At 43.1% G+C, this 16,637-nt stretch overlaps 1 protein-coding gene and 1 pseudogene across 1 annotated transcript in view; one reads left to right on the top strand and one right to left on the bottom strand.

The window, feature by feature from the left end:
- Positions 1 to 16,637, bottom strand: part of IRAG1 (inositol 1,4,5-triphosphate receptor associated 1) — a 125,649-nt gene that overhangs the window by 88,608 nt on the left and 20,404 nt on the right. The window lies entirely within an intron of this gene.
- Positions 1,504 to 1,587, top strand: LOC118004342 (annotated as a pseudogene).

Below are 16,637 nucleotides of genomic sequence, written 5' to 3'. Positions count from 1 at the left end.
ATAGTGAAGGGCTTTCCCTTAGGGAAATGGAGAGGACTCAGAGTACAGAAAAGAGATTTGGGAAAAGCATCCTAAGTAGGGTTAAGTCTTCCCCAAACCCTGGGACTAGTACAAGATTATGGGGCAAGGGGCAGACAGGAGAGGCCACATAGAAGCAATGAGAGTATGGACTGTGGTGAGGCACTAGAAAAGAGCCCGTGCCCTGCTTCCCTGGAGAGATGGGAGCAAGTCCCGAACTCTAAGAGCAGAGAGGTCTTGGGTCCCGTTTCCCAGACAGAACCCTGAGGAAAAGACCCCAAAGAGAGGAAATGTTTGTTTGGAATGACCTCATAGACAAGGCCTTCAGACAGCCTCACAAGACTCCTCATCCCAGCGGGAGGGGGCGGGGGAAGGCAGGGGGCACATGGCACAATCATTTCTGTTTAGCCAGCAGCAGAGTTGCCAGACCTGAAGGTGCCTTGAGAAGGCTGATTCAGAGGTCACTTACTGACCAATGACTCACAGAAAGCATGGTGGACATCTTGTCAAGTGGGCCAGGACAGATGATATCAGGCACCAGCGCACCCTCCTTCACCCCAATTCCCTGGCACTCGGGAAGCTCCTTGGACCTTGGGTACCATTTTGGAGGAAGAGGATTGGTGAAACCCTGAAATTCCTGGGATCAGGTTCTAGGTACCCTGAAAAATGGTCAAGCCAGGGCCAGACATCACTCCAGCCCATCCCACCCCCCAGCCATGACAGGAAGTCAGCCAAAACATCTCCCCAGTTTCCTCCCCAGCTTGTTCACTTCAGCAATTCTTTTATAAAAATAAGTCCACTTGAAAAAATTTTCTCTTCTTGGAAATATGTGCAATTGCTCAATCAGAGGCAGTTCAAAGGCACTGGAAACAGCAGAAAAGTATCTGAGCCTCCCATTTAGCTCCTAGCAGAAATAAATCTTGTCCAGTTCTCTTTGTTCCAGGCCGCCCAGCAGCCTCTTCCCTGAGTCACTCACTCCAGGGTGACATGAATCATCGTCCTGGAGTCAAGGACCACACAGTTTTCCCCAGGTCTGTGTGGCTGACCAGGGCACTGAGGGGCCAACAGAAAGCATGGAGGACCAAGAGCCTCCTCGGTCCTGGGCCTGACTCTGCCCTCCCAGATATGTGACCTTGGGGAGTCCCTCAACCTGTCTGACAAGGAGATGGATTTATAGCTCTTCCAACTTGTACTTTCTTGGAGCTTCTCCAGTGGTGTGCTAATTGTCAAGAATTTTGTGAGCTGGTTGTTAAACACAGACATCATTAAAAATTGAATTACAGGGCGCCTGGGTGGCTCCGTTGGTTAAGCGACTGCCTTCGGCTCAGGTCATGATCCTGGAGTCCCGGGATCGAGTCCCGCATCAGGCTCCCTGCTCAGCGGGGGGTCTGCTTCCCCCTCTGCCCTCTTCCCTCTCGTGCTCTCTGTCTCTCATTCGCTCTCTCAAATAAATAAATAAAATCTTTTAAAAAAAAATTGAATTACAGCTTTGTGCAGTGGAAGTATTGTAGCCAATGAGGTTTATCCAAGGCATGATTATTGCTAATTAAGAATTAAGTTACAATTAAATTACACTAAAAACAAAGGAAATAAACACCCACAATAATCACATCCTAATTATTTTGCTACATCTTATTGTTATCTATACTCTTGAGATGATTTAGTTCTATTGTATCTGTGGGGGGAAAACACTATATAATGATGTGCTACTGTGCATCTCTTTCCAACTTCACATTCAGTGATGTGGAGTTAGTAGCTGAAATTGGTCATGGTGCCACAGAAATCAGCAAATCCGCAAATGCTCCATATCAAGGCTCTTTGTCCAAGAGAGCCAGCTGTTAAACATTTACCAGCTCACCACTGAGCCTCTCCGTCCTGGGCTCGGCTCCTCACCCCTGCCAGGGTGCAGAAGGAATGCAGATGACTTTAATACCACCCCACGGTAGCAGAATTACAAAGATTTGATTGCCAGTTACCTTTGCACAATGCTGCTTAGGTGTACCATGTCCCAAACAAGATCCATCACTTCTTCCCCTCCCCAGCTCTGCCTTCTCCCAAGCCCACTCCTCCTGTACCCTAGTGAATGCTACTCAGACTAAAAACCCAGAAGTCATCATAACTCCTCTCTCTCCATCGCCCCCACAATCAGTTAGACTCTGAGTCCTGTCAGTCCTAGTTCAGACATGTCTTTGATTGCTTCCCTCCTTCCCCTGGCCACCATCCCTGCCATGGATCTGGGTGACCTGTATCACTGCAGAAACCTCCTTTTTCTCTTTCCTTCTGGTCTGGCCCTTTCCAACCACTCTCTACAAGATGCCAGAAAAGTTTCTCTAACATATAAGTTGGACTGTCAGGCACCTGGGTGGCTCAGTCATTAAGCGTCTGCCTTCAGCTCAGGTCATGATCCCAGGGTCCTGGGATCGAGCCCTGCATCGGGCTCCCTGCTCCGCGGGAAGCCTGCTTCTCCCTCTCCCACTCCCCCTGCTTGTGTTCCCTCTCTCGCTATGTCTCTCTCTGTGTCAAATAAATAAATAAAATCTTAAAAAAAAAAAAAAAAAGTTGGACTGTCCTGCCCCTTCTTATGGAAGACAGAGTGTGGTAGGCCAGGGAGTAGTGGTGCCATCTAATGAGCACAGTTAGTATTCAGTTCTGAGGTCATGAAAAATTATGTGGGAGGCCAAGCCCTGCTCCACACAGAAGCATCTCACCAGTCCAGTGGCCATGGCTCTGGCAATGTCATCAAAGCAAACCCAGCACAAGATTTGGTAGCAAGCATGAGATATGGATGGTGAAAACAGCAGGGGTTTGGGAATGAAATAGACCAGGTTCCAGAATGGCTCTGGCCCTCACAGCTCCGTGACCCTTAACAAAGCAATGAATGTTCTCTGGGATCAGGCTGTCATTTGGAAGATGGAGCTAAGATACGTCTCTCAAAGGGTTGTTAGGAGATTTAAATAAAATAAGGCATGTATCCAGCACATAGTAGATACTTAGGAAATGTCCTTTTACTCGACTCTGAGAAAGAGAATATCAATTAACAAAAGTCACTTTGCTTCATGCCACACAGGCCTTCACTTACAACCTAGGTATACTCCTTCCCAGGCACTTTACAGGCTTGGTTTTCTGCTTTGCCAGCCCTTAAAAGCAGTGAGAAGGGACAACTGACTGCAGGAAGGAAGCAGCCACATTCTAAAGAGCGGATACAAGCTCTCAGCTTGGCACACTCTCTGACACCTTCCTCGTCAACTGAGTTCAGCCCTGGTTTATAGCCCAGCCCAAAGCTGGCAGGCATGAATGAAGCAAAGCTCTGATGTTGGCTCCCTGGAAAAGACAGGAGAGCAAGTTCCATTTCAGAACATTTCTATCCAAGATGGTTAAAATGCATAGTTTGACACTTTATACATAATCATTTTTGTTCACAATATATTGATTGGGGGACAAAAACAGGTGGTGTGATTGTACTTTCATTTCAAAATTATATATATTTTTATGTGAAATAGATATAGATAGATTATGGCTATCTATTAGGGAGGGAAGCCCAGAAGGTTAAAGCCCAAATGTTAAAAGGGGTCATCTTCAGATGGAATTATGAATAAAATCAGTTTAACACCTTTTAAATATTTATCTCTGTATTTTTTCATTTTTTTCCCACAATGAGCATGACTTACTTGTATAATAAATGATGGAATTGTTAAAGGAAAAAAGGAGTCTCTTTGGTGTCCTGAAAAATTACTTAGAGAGGACAGTTTATGCCTGCTCATGGACTACTTAGGCATTATTGGTCCTTGTTTCAGCATGTGCTGGTTGAGGCCCTGAACCTTCTTGTGGACTCTCCTGTCTGGGAATTCCCTGGCCAACTATTGTTCATCCTTTAGTACTCTGTTCAAATGTCACTTCCACCAGGAAATCTCCCTGACTCTCTCTTCTGATGCCACTCTTCTAGACTCCAGCAGGCCTATGTTCTCCCTTGCCTTGTGGCTCTTCACCTTGTCTTAGAATCATCTGTTTACTGCATGGGCAGTTCTTAGCCTTTTTGCTACCCAGTCCCCCTAAAGTATATGGCAAATTTCTATTGACTAACAGGGCATAAATCTCCAGGGTAAAGAAGCATGAATTGTCCTCCAGTGAACTCTGATGAGGCCCCCACATTGGGCACACTATCCCCTCCACCCCCTATCCGTCTTCCCCTTTCTCAGCCACACTTCATTAAGAATCATGTTCTAAACATTGGGCTTCTTGATGGCAGAGCCAGCATATAATTCATCTGCTAGGATTTCTTGAATAGATGAATAGATGAATGAGTAAGTGAGAGAGTAGAAGAAAATATGTCGCGGACTCTGATACAGAGCTGTTAAGAGTTCAAACCCTGGTTTTTGAGGAAGCCTTGGAAGTCAAATGACCCCTCCAGGCTGATTTCACTTATGGCCCCATCATGGCCTTGGAGTTCCTCATGTGAGAAGTGGGGAAGACAAAACCCCGTTTTCCTCTTACTTTTTTTTTTTTATTAACATATAATGTATTATTTGTTTCAGGGGTACAGATCTGTGATTCATCATTCTTACACAATTCATAGCACTCACCATAGCACATACCCTCCCCAGTGTCCATCACCCAGCCACCCTCTTCCTCCCACCTCCTTCCACTCCAGCAACCCTCAGTTTGTTTCCTGAGATTAAGAGTCTCTTATGGTTTGTCTCCATCTCTGGTTTCGTCTTGCTTCATTTTTTCCTCCCTTCCCCTATGATCCTCTGTCTTGTTTCTCAAATTCCTCATATCAGTGAGATCATATGATAATTGTCTTTCTCTGATTGACTTATTTCGCTTAGCATAATACCCTCTAGTTCCATCCACGTCGTTGTACACCAATGTTAATAGCAGCAATGTCCACAATAGCCAAACTATGGAAAGAGCCTAGATGTCCATCAACAGATGAATGGATAAAGAAGACGTTTTCTTCTTACTTAAATGATATGAGCACACATCATCTGGGCAGCTGCATATGCAGGTAGATGGCCTTACCTGCCCCATTCCTACTGAGCTTGCCCAGGTTAACAGCTGAGTTTTCTCTCTCGATGATGTAAATGGGTTTCCTGTCTTCTCTGACACACAGGGGTGCAGATTTTCCCCATAGGATTCTACCAACTGAAACCTCACAAAGAGCAGGGCCTCCTCCTCTGCCACCTACATGCCTCTGTTTGACCAGGAGTACTTTGCAAAGTGACTTTTAGGATTCACTTATCAATGGGACTGGCAGCTTTCACTTAAATCCTGCAGGAAGCCACAGAGCAGCCCCACTTGCCCTTCCAGCTCCACTTTGAAAACTAGCTAAAGCAGTCCCCAAATTGCTGCCAGTGGCACGTGCTCAAATGTGCCATCACCCTAGGGTCTGTTGCCATGGTGCTCCTGGAACCGTGTCCCCCTGCAAAAGAGTTAAGCCATGAGGGTTGGCAAAGTGGTCATAGCCTCCGAAGCCAAACCTGGACACATGGCCCAACTCCTGCTCTGATGAGGGCACAGACTCTGATGTTGGGGGCCTGGGAATCCAGAACCCAGAATCTCCCACTCCTGTGAAACAGGGTGTCTGGGAACTGTGGTCTCATTTCAGGGAGAAGGCCAGAGGAATTGAGCCAGCTTGATGGGACCCTGGCAACAGCTAGTCCTGCCCACACTGCACATGCAGACTCTCTCAGAAGCCAAAAGTGGGGCCAAATCTCAGCTAACAACCTCTTCCTTGGATCTTCTGGCTTTTGTGTCTGAAGACATTCATTCCTCGGGATGAGGACAAGGATGGAGAAAGACAAGTGGTGCTTTGTCCAAGACATGAGATGTGTCAAGGGCCACCCAGGAGCAGCCTGTCTGAAAAACCAGGATCAGCACCCTATCACTTTGGGAACTTTGTTCCAAATAAAAATAAAATTTCTTTCTTGACTCAGCAAGACCCCTAATCCCAACCTAAATAAATAAATAAATAAATAAATATCCAGTTCCCAGTTCTTTGACAGTTCGTCCCTCCCACTCTCCCTCTTCTCCTCCCTTCCCAGCTTTGTTCTGGGAAGTGACCATAGAGGTCTAAATGCAGGAACTGGTTTTGGAAAGTCCAAAGGAAAAGATGGCCTTCACAGTGCCTGCCTAAGTCATTCTTTCATTCAACAAATGCTTAGTGGGTGCCTCCTTAGTGTCAGGTAGTAGGCTAGGCCCTGGGCTCTGAGATGTGTCCTTCAGGCTGCCTTTCCAAGAAGCCTTCCCTGACCTCTCCAGGATACTGCGTGCTCTCTGGTCTGTGATAGCATGGTGCAGCGGCCCCCTATCTGCCACACAGTGGTCTCTGTCTCCTGTACGTTAATCGCCCCTGCCAAGCCTGATGGTGCAGAGCTTTCTTTTGTGCCCCAAGCTGTGGAAACATAGCATATAGGTCCAGAGCAATTGCTCAATACCTGGTGGATCCCTCCTTTGAAAGCAAAGACTCTAGGAATCAAACCTCACTTTTCATATGGCCTTACTCCCCGCACAATATACATATTAGCTCTTAAACACTGTCCGCTCTGTGGGGAAGGTATATCTCTACTTTACAGATGAGGTAAACCAAGCCTCAAAGAGGTAAAGTGACTTGCTCTAGATCACACAGTCAAGAAACAGAGTCGATACTAAAACCTGAGTCTCCTGTACCCAAAATGGTGTCTTTGGCCCTTCTTGAGTGAGAACCCATTCTTGTTCTTCTCCAGCCTTAGCAGAGACATAACAAGAATATTGGGAGAAATTTCCTTAGGGGGGGATCTTGATTGTTCCAGATCACAGCCCTACCTCAGGGCCAGCGAGGACAACTGTGGCTGAGGCACGGAACTGAAAGTCTTTCTCACAGCATCCCCTGGAGTAGATAGGAAGCAGCTGCATCAGCTAAGATAAACAGAAGAGATAGCTCTTCCCTGCTGGGATGGAGTGCCCCAGCTCAATTCCTTGCCTGTTTATCTCCACTCTGGGAATCCCAGCTCTCAGAAGCTTTGGAAAGGGGCCAAAAACCTGGTGCTGGGCTTCAGGGCACAGTGTGGCCTAATATGTACTTCAGGAGGCCAAAGAAGGATTGCAGAGGCTCAGTGACAGGAGCCTTCTGGGGGAGGAAAGAGCAGACTGTGAAGCCATCCACTTGTGTGGCAGTGGGTTCCTTTACCACTCAGGCCTCAGTCTTCCCATCTCCACAGTAGAGGGTTGGACTAATTTGCCAGCCTGAGCCCCACTTTCTACCCCATGAGTTTGGGGATCCATGTTGTCTATGGAGAGCAGTCATCAGTCAGAGGTGAGGGGTCTAACTGGCAACCCCAGGGCTGGAGGCTACCTTTGAACATCTTTGCATCACATTCCTCCAGTTACAGGGATTGGTTCAAGGTGAGCATGTGACCTACCTAGAGCCAATGAGACACAATGAGATTTTTCTGGAAAAGAAGTCTTAATTGCAAATCTTAAATGTAAGAGGGTGGAAACAGAATCCTTATTGTCTAAGAATGGAATCAATGTGAAAGAGAAGATAGCAAGGAGCTAGAAACTAGGCCCTGAGGCTGTCATCTTATGCCCTGATCAAGCTATGCCTGATATCCCTAGCCTTTTATGTTTCAAGAACCAATAAATACCCCTTTTTGCTTAAACTGGTTTGTGTTCGCTTTTTTGACACTTGCAATAAAGAATTCCTACTGGTAAAAACAGTTTAGCCTTTGTAAAGTGGGCTGTACAGGGTCTTTCTGGACACCAGAGGCTTCTCTCACCTTGCTGCTCTGCTGCCGACGTGAGAGTCTGAGCTGGAATACTTAGATCTAGAGCAAATGAGCTTGCCCTAAGTTATTCCCTAACCAAACGTATCACCATGTGCCTTTCCTCAGAACCTTCTTCTCCTTCTGCATTCCCTGACCATATTGATGGAATCAGTGTCCTCCCTGAAACCCCAGCCCAAACCTCTGAATCTCCCACCCCCACAGTGCCTGCCCCCCACCCTACCTTCCACTATACATGTATATATTTAAATGTATACTCAGGTTCTAAAGGAGGAACTAGCTTTGACCAATCTCCTTGTTCCTGCCTAAAAGATAACCTGGTGAATATAAAGACATGTTTATTGAATTAAATTTCAGCCTTCGAATGATTTTCCAACATTGTTGTTTCCTTCCAGATGACCACCAGGAACTCACTCGACCTATTCCTCAGTTCAGCATTGGATGGGATCTGACTGCTAACTGTTCCCAGGTGAGCAGGCTCCAAAACCTGGGCAATGGGAGGCTTTGTGAACAGGTTTGCCACCCTGAACCCCAGCCACAGTTTGGGGTGAGAACTCCAGTTTACAGGACAAGGAAGAAGCTCACACCTTGCCCACTGAGACCAGTGGAGGCGATAGGAACACTTGTGGATCTTGGTCAGGGTCATCAGGGGAATCTGAACTGAAATGCATTTGCAGTTTGGTCAACTCAGAACTTGGACAGAGGCCATGGCCACAAGAAGCCACGTGTGAAAGTAAAGTGGAGCAGTTCCCTTGGCATCCAAATCTATGCAAATAGCCACAGGATTTGAATCTTTAGACACCACTTGAGAACAGACTATGGTAAACAGTGTTGTGAAATGGTGGTGAGGAAGGTGAAGGCAGGAGTTTGGGAATGGCTCTCTCAACAGCAAACTCTGGTGGCCTGAGGCACATGAATTTCAGTGTGTTCCTCATAAACAAGCTTGTGCAACAGTGGCTGCTTGATAATATGAGACAGGAAGTAACCATAGAGGATTTCTCTCCAGGGAGTTCCCATCTTTCCACAATGGAAAGATGGGAAATGCATAAAAACAATTTTGAGGCATCAGCAGAAGAGAACCAATATTTATTGCACCAGGTGTTCAATCTGACTCTTTATATCCATCTTATTCAGTGCTTACAATACCCTGCATGGAATTGTTATTCCCATTTTATAGGTGAGAAAACTGAAGCTCAGAAAGGATAATTTGCTCCAGGCATCACAATTACTAAGCACTTTCAACAGGGTTTGAGCTCAGGGTAGTCTGACTCCAAGCCCAGGATTCTGTTCATCACACCATGCTGAGGCTTCTAGGGCAACACAGAACCCAGCAGCACTGTTATCAACCACCACCGCCACAGAAGAAACATTGACATGGGACCAGAGGACCAGAAGATGTTTTTCTGGCTAAGGATTCACCAATTGATTCATCATGGAAAAGGTATTGTCTTTAACTCAGATTCACATATGTTCTGCTAAATTGCATTTTGTTATTTGTATACTCTCTCTGCTTAAATTAACTGGTCAACAGCATAGAGTTCAACCCAGGGTTTAAGCTGAGTCATTCTTTAAAAGCCTGTGGAAATGCAGAAACTTCTGGAAAATTCTCATCTGCACTTCCAGATGAGAGTAGCTGATAACTAACCAGAAATTGACCTCTGGGCGGGTTCATTCTCCTAATAAATAATCCATCTTTCAAGTAGAAGTGGCCTTATTAAAGCAACTTTGGTTATATTTCTCCCTTCATTAAAACATTTCACTGGCTCTTCGTGTACTGATTCCTAAATCCAAGAATGCTTACTAGAATCATCTGAGGTATTTGATAAAATGCATACTCCTGGTTTCATCCCAGATCTACTGGATCAAAATATCTGGGGACAGGGCCCAGGAATCTGTATGGCTAACAGTCCCTTAGGGGAGTCTGATGCAGCCTATCTAGAAGACTAGAGCTGGAAAATCCCTGGTCCCTAGATAAAGTCCACGGTCTCTGGCATGTATGCCAGACTTCCTGCTCTGAGCTACCAAATTCTCTTATTTCTTCTCTAGCCGCTACCACCAAGGTATCCCATACCCCAGCATCACGTAATGCCCCTGTTTCCAAAATGTTCCATGTGCTTTCAAACCTCCATTGCACTCTCTGCCTCAAAGACCTATCTCTCCTATCTGCCTCCATGAAAGATTCTCCTAATCCTGTAGGAACCACCTCATGATCCTCCCCAGATGAACTCCTTCTGCCCATTTTTTCCAGAATTTTAAGTTGTTTATTTGGGAACATAGACTGTAGAGCCAAACAGGGTCGGGCTTTACCTTGTGTTTGTCACATGCTAACTGTGACTTTGGCTGTTGAATCTCAGTGTCCTCACAAGTTGTTGTGAAAAATAAGTATGAAAATATATGTGAATTGTAGAGATAGTGCCTGGTGTAGGTTCTCTAGCAGAGTTAGCTATCAAAATGGTAGCTTTTATTATTATTACTGTTGTTATTATTATTTGTTTTGCATATTATTATGACATTTCTCTAACACAGGGTTCAGCAGACTATGGCCTGTGAACCAAATCTGACCAACTGACTGTTTTTATATAAAGAAAATTTTATTGGAACATAACCACAATCGTTGATTATGTATTGCCTATGGCCGTTTTTGCATTACAAGGGCATTACAAGAGTTGCAAGAGTTGCATTACAAGGGCATTACAAGAGTTTTGCATTACAAGAGTTGAGTAGCTGAGACAGATTCTATCTGACTCATAAAGCCTAAAATATTTACTATTTGGCTTTTTACAGAAAAAGTTTGCCAACCCTGCTCTAACATAATTGCAATTATTTGTTTGCAAGTTGGTCTTTCCCACTTGACTGATAGCAACTCAGTGGTTTTCATGGCAGACTCTTACTTATCCTTTAAAACCCAATCTTTCTCATCTTTGTATCCCTGACACTTGATACATAATTAGTGTTGGACAAATGTTGAACTGAATCAAATAATTCCTTAACCCAGTTTAAATGCACACATCTCCAGAAAAGCCCCTGAGGGGAAAGGGGCCAAGACTTCCTGCAGGTCCCGGGCTGAGTTAATAGAGATATACAACTTGGAGAAACCAGAGACACCTGGGAAGTAGAATCAGGCCTTCATGGGATGTGAGATTTTTGCTGCAGCCTTGGTTCTGAGTTCCTGGTTCAGGGAGGCCCTGCCCTCAGTGCACCATGAGCAGTCTCATTGTCTCCAACCACCTGACCCCCGCACCCTGGGCTTTGCTGTTCGAATATTTTCCCTGATGGAGAGGAGAGGAAAAGCACCTTCTAGGAAATTCTCTTCCGAAGGTTAGTGTAGTCCCATTTTCCAAGAGGACATAAATGGTTGGTCCAAATGGTCTTATGACCCTCACGGTCCTTACAGCGGGCAATTTGATATACCCATTTTTAATAAATGAACTGATTGATATTTCTTCTATATAGATTTACTTTTTTTTTTTGGTTTTGACTCCCCGTGAATTTGCATTTTCTGAGCAAAGCTCCTCTTGGAAGAGAACTAGGATTTCAAAGCAGTGGGGCCATTTCTTTGTGAGCTGGTTATGAAACCACTCTGTGATCTTGGGCCAGTCATGCCTGTCTCTGGGCCTAGCTTTCAGCTTCTGTACAATGACTTTCAGACTTTCGACTCCCTGGAGTTCTGGCCGGAGGGATGGCCTCTCCCAACTCATGGTGACCAAAAGCAGTGGCCTGACAACAGACAGCTTGATAGAGCTTCTTTCTTCTTCCATGTCTCTGTGCTACAGTAACATACTCTCCCATCTTCCCGCATCCCCTGCAAATACAACAATTCATTCCTACTTCCCTTTCTTGAGGTTTGAAGAAGAGACTTTAGCTCTAAAGCAGATCCAAAGAAGATAAGAAAATGCCACTGATGTGGTTGGAAAAATCTGAGCTGGATGAAATGGAAACACAGAGCTCTCCCCTGAGGCTGGAAGAGAAGTGTGTGGATAGAAGCCAAGTCCATCCCTTCCTTGAGCCTCTGGGAGCTGGCAGCTCATTGCCTCTCTCAGAATATAGTGCCCCCTTATTCTTCACCCTTCTTTTCGATACCCCCATGGGTATAACTGCTGAGCCTGCAGGATCCTGGTTATCTGGGGGCAAATCAGTCTTACTGTGGATTGAACTGGTTTTTATTGATTTCTCTGTGGATGATTTATAACTGCCTGCTTCCTAAAAGGGCTCATGGCCAGATGTCAATAAAAACAATCAAAGGGCAAGAGAGTTAAAAATAAGACTGAAAAGGGGAGCAGAAACTGTGCAAAGGAAAGAGGGAGATAAGCCCACCAGCCAAGGTGGGATGACGCCTTAATTCAGATGACCTGGAAGGAAATCTTGATTTTCAGTTCCTACTGATACAATTGAGATCAGCAGCATCTTGCTTTTGGCTACTATAAAAAGTACAGAGCAAAGAATACTTACATCTTGAGCTTCCAAAACTGACCCTTCACTCAAAAGAGAACAAAATTAGAGTGAACTTTTTAAGAAGTTTAAAGTTCATTTCACAGGAGTCTTTCCATTTAAAAACTTAAAATTTTACTCACAGAAGGATTCCTCATGCAAGTCCATTACCATACTGTTCACACAGCACAATTTGGAATTACTTTTGCTTTTTTTTTTTTTTTTTAAGATTTTAAGTATTTATTTGAGAGAGAGAGAGAAAGGGAGCACAAGTGGGGAGAGGGGCAGAAGGAGAGGGACAAGCAGACTCCTGAGCCCGACTCAGGGCTCAATTCCAGGACCCTGGGATCACGACCTGAACTGAAGGCAGATGCTTAACTGACTGAGCCACCTGTTGTTGTTGTTGTTGTTTTAAAGCAGTCAGTATAAATAGAGGTTCTGGGTGTTATGTGCATGTCTATGTCTGATGGCTAGTACTAACCTTCCTTGATGTGGCTGTAGAGAAGATTGACTAATTGAGCTCAGGGAACATGCAAAACCACACGTGAGGATCCTTTATCTCGGGGACTATAGGCAGTGCCTTTTAGTTCTGGCTGTAGGCCAATGTAATTTAGTGGTCATGTGAATGGGTTATTTAAACAAATTCTGCCTTCCCTAGTTGCAACTAACCAGAGATCAGATCTCTCAGAGGAACACCCGTAGGCTATTGTTTGGAGCTTAACTGTGTCCCAAAGTTCATATATTGAATCCCGAATCCCCAGCACCTCAGAATGTGACTATATCTAGAGATAGGTCTTAAAAGAGGTGATTAAGTTAAAATGAGGCTGAACACTTCTTGGCCTTTTGGCTAAGATCAAGTGAAGTTAAAATGACGCTGTTTGAGTGAGCCCTGATCCAATCTGACTTGTATTCTTATAAGAAGAGAAAATTTGGACACAGAGAGACACCAGGAATGTGCATGCACAGAGGAAAAGACCATGAACTGATACAGGAAGAAGGTGGCCATTAGCAAGTCAAGGAGAGAAACCACAGGAGAAACCAAATCTGCCAACATCTTGATCTTGGGCATCTCCAGAACTGTGAGAAAATTGATTTCTGTTGGTTAAGCCACCCAATCAATGGTATTTTGTTATGGGATCCCTAGCAAACTAATGCAGCTACTAATAGAATTTCTTGGCTGTATCGGGTTTGGGGATAACTGCTTTAGTATTTTTCAAGCCAACCACAAAGCTCCTCTCAGGACCCTCTAAAGAAATAAAAATACTCTGGACTAGGGCCCCAACTTGCAGATGGCATAAACTTGTGTATATAAAATCCTAAGGAATCCACTAAAAATCTATTTGAATTAATAAATGAATTCAACAAGTTTGCAGAATACAAAATACAAAAATCAACTATATTTCTATACACTAGCAATGAACAATTTGAAAATGAAATTAAGAGACGTAATACTAGCATCAAAAAGCTTAACATACTTAGGAATACATTCAACAAAAGAAATTAAAAATGTATACTCTGAAAACAACAAAACATTGTTGAAGAAAATTAAAGAAGATCTCAAAAGATGGAGCACCATCCCATGTTCATGGATCAAAAGACTTTTTATTTTAAAGATTCATCCATCTATTTTAAAAAGAGAGAGAGTAGGGGTGGGGTGGGAGGGAGAGAGTCTCAAACAGACTCCAAGCTGAGTTTGGAGCCTCACATGGGGCTTGATCCCATAACCCTGAGATCATGACTTGAACCGAAACCAAGAGTCAGATGCTGAACCAACTGCACCACCCAGACACCCTGGGATCAGAAGACTTAATATTGTTAAGGCAGAAATATCCCCCAAATTGATTTACTGATTCAACACAATCCCTATTAAAATCCTAGCTGCCCTTTTTTTTGCAAAAATTGACAAATAGATCCTCAATTTCATATGGAAATGCAAGGGATCAAGAATAACCAAAACAATCTCAAAAAAAGAAGGGAAAAAAGGATAAATTACACCTCTCAATTAAAAAACTTAATATATAAAATTACAGTAAGACAGTATGACACTAGATACTATACAAGGATAGACATACATATTAATGGAAGAGAATTGAGAGTCCATAAATAGATTCTTCCATATTTATAGTCAATTGATTTTAATAAGGGTGCCAAGATAATTCAATGGGAAAGAACAGTCTTCAACAAACAACTGGATATCCACATTCAAAAGAATAAAATTGGGTCCCTTCCTTATACCATATACAAAAATTAGATCAAAATGGACCAAATGCCTAAATGGAAAAGGTAAAACTATGAAGCTCTTTGATGAAAACTTAGGAATAAATCTTTGTTTCCTTGTGTTAGGCAATACCTTCTTAGATACAATACCAAAAACACAGGCAAAAAAAGAAAAAACAAATAAATTGGATTTCACCAAAATTAAAAACTTTTGCACTGGGAATAATACCACTGAGAAGTGAAAATACAACCCATAGAATATAATAAGATATTTGCAAATGATATATCTAATATGAGACTTGTATTCAGAATATGTAAAGAACTCTTACAAATCAATAATAAAAAGACAAATACTTTTAAAATGGCCAAAAGAATCAAATAGACGTTTCTCCAAAGAAGATATATAAATGCCCAATAAGCATATAAAAAGATACTCAATATCATTAGCCTTCAGAGAAGTACAAATCAAAACAACAATGAGATACCACTTCACATCCATTAAAATGTAAAAAGGACAGATAAGAACAAATATTGGTAAGGATGTGGAAAATTTAGAGCCCTTATGCATTGCTGGTGGAAATGTAAAATCATACAGCTACTTTGGAAAACACACTGGCAGTTCCTTAACATATTAAACATAGATTTGCAATATGACCCACCAATTCCACTTCTAGGTATAAACCAAAGAGAAATTAAAATGTGTGTCCACACAAAAACATGCACACAATGTTCATAGCAGCATTATTCATAATAGCCAAAAAGTGAAAACAAATGAAATGTCCAACTAATTAACAGATGAATAAAATGTGGTATATTAATATGGTGGAATATTACTCAGCCACAAAAAGGAATGAAGTTCTGATACATGCTAAAATATGGGTAAACCTTGAAAACTTTATGCTAAGTGAAAGAAGTCAGTCACAAAAGACCATATGTTGTATGGTTGCATGATAGCCTTTATATGAAATGTCAAGAATTGAGAAATTTGTATAGACAGAAAGTAGATTAGTGGTTGCTTAGGACTGGAAGAATGGGGGAAATGGGAAGTGACTATTAATAAACATAGGGTTTCTTTTTGGGTAATGAAAATTTTCTGGAATGAAATAGTGTTGATGGCTGCACAATTCTCTGTGCTAAAAACCATTGAATTACACATTTTAAGTGGGTGAATTGTAGGGCATGTGAACTGTAGCTTAATAAAGCTGTTAAAAATAAAACTTCTTCAAAAACAACAACAACACGGAAACTACCTTTGGTTCTTAATACATGGTGATCTGTCTGGACAGAGTTTCCTCAAACAGAAAATGTGGAAATTCAGCTACCTGATTTCTAAGTTTCCTCCCATCTCTAAAATTCCTGAGTATATGTAATTTAAGAAAACAGGTTGGGGAAAAGAGATGGAATCTGTGTATATGTATCTAGGATGGGGTTATGTGGAGAGAAATGAAGGAGGGGACAACAAAAAGACTAAAAGAGATAGAGATGAAGGGACATGGGACATGAGCTCAGAGAGACAGATACATAGAGACACAGAGGCAAGACTACGCTCAAAAAGAAACTTGCCAAAATGCATGTGCAGATCAGTCATCCGTTTTTCCATTTAGCAAAAATTTACTGAGGACCTACAAAGCCAAGCTCTGTATTCAATAGTAAACCAGGTAGACCGAGGAACTGAGCTCAGCAACTAGAAGCACAGCAGCAATCAGGCAATCATAAGCATGGACACTGAGAGCCAGGGTGCCATAGTTCAAGATGCTCTGGAAATACATAGGTTGCATGCATACACACGTGCACACACACATACACACACTCACACCACACCACACTTAACACACGCAACATTCCCAAAAGTCAAATCAATTTTGCAAGGTGCACCATTTCTCACCTGAGGCATTTCGAATTCTGCTAGCAAAGACATTCAAATATATGTTGCGTTTTTACAAGGATGGGCACAAATGGGAATGACATCTTTTATTCTCACACTGAAGTCTCTATAAAATGAGGCTCAAGGAAAGGATTCATCCCTCAGTTTGGAGATTCCTCCTGCTCTTTCCCCTTCATCAGGAAGGATTGGCTTTGGAAACAGAGAGGAATGTGATCTATTACAAGCACACCAGCCCTACTCCTCTGGGCTTTCAGCTGGAAAATTCCCAAAACACATTCTGTTCTACTCTGCTTCCATCCCATCCAGACCTGGCCCAATAAAGGCATCAT

The sequence above is a fragment of the Mirounga leonina genome, unplaced genomic scaffold (assembly GCF_011800145.1).
Source record: "Mirounga leonina isolate KUSES-001 unplaced genomic scaffold, KU_Mleo_1.0 Mir_92, whole genome shotgun sequence".
NCBI classification, from domain to species: domain Eukaryota; kingdom Metazoa; phylum Chordata; class Mammalia; order Carnivora; family Phocidae; genus Mirounga; species Mirounga leonina.
The sequence above is the reverse complement of the archived record's forward strand: the minus strand, read 5'-3'. Positions and strand labels throughout refer to the sequence as shown.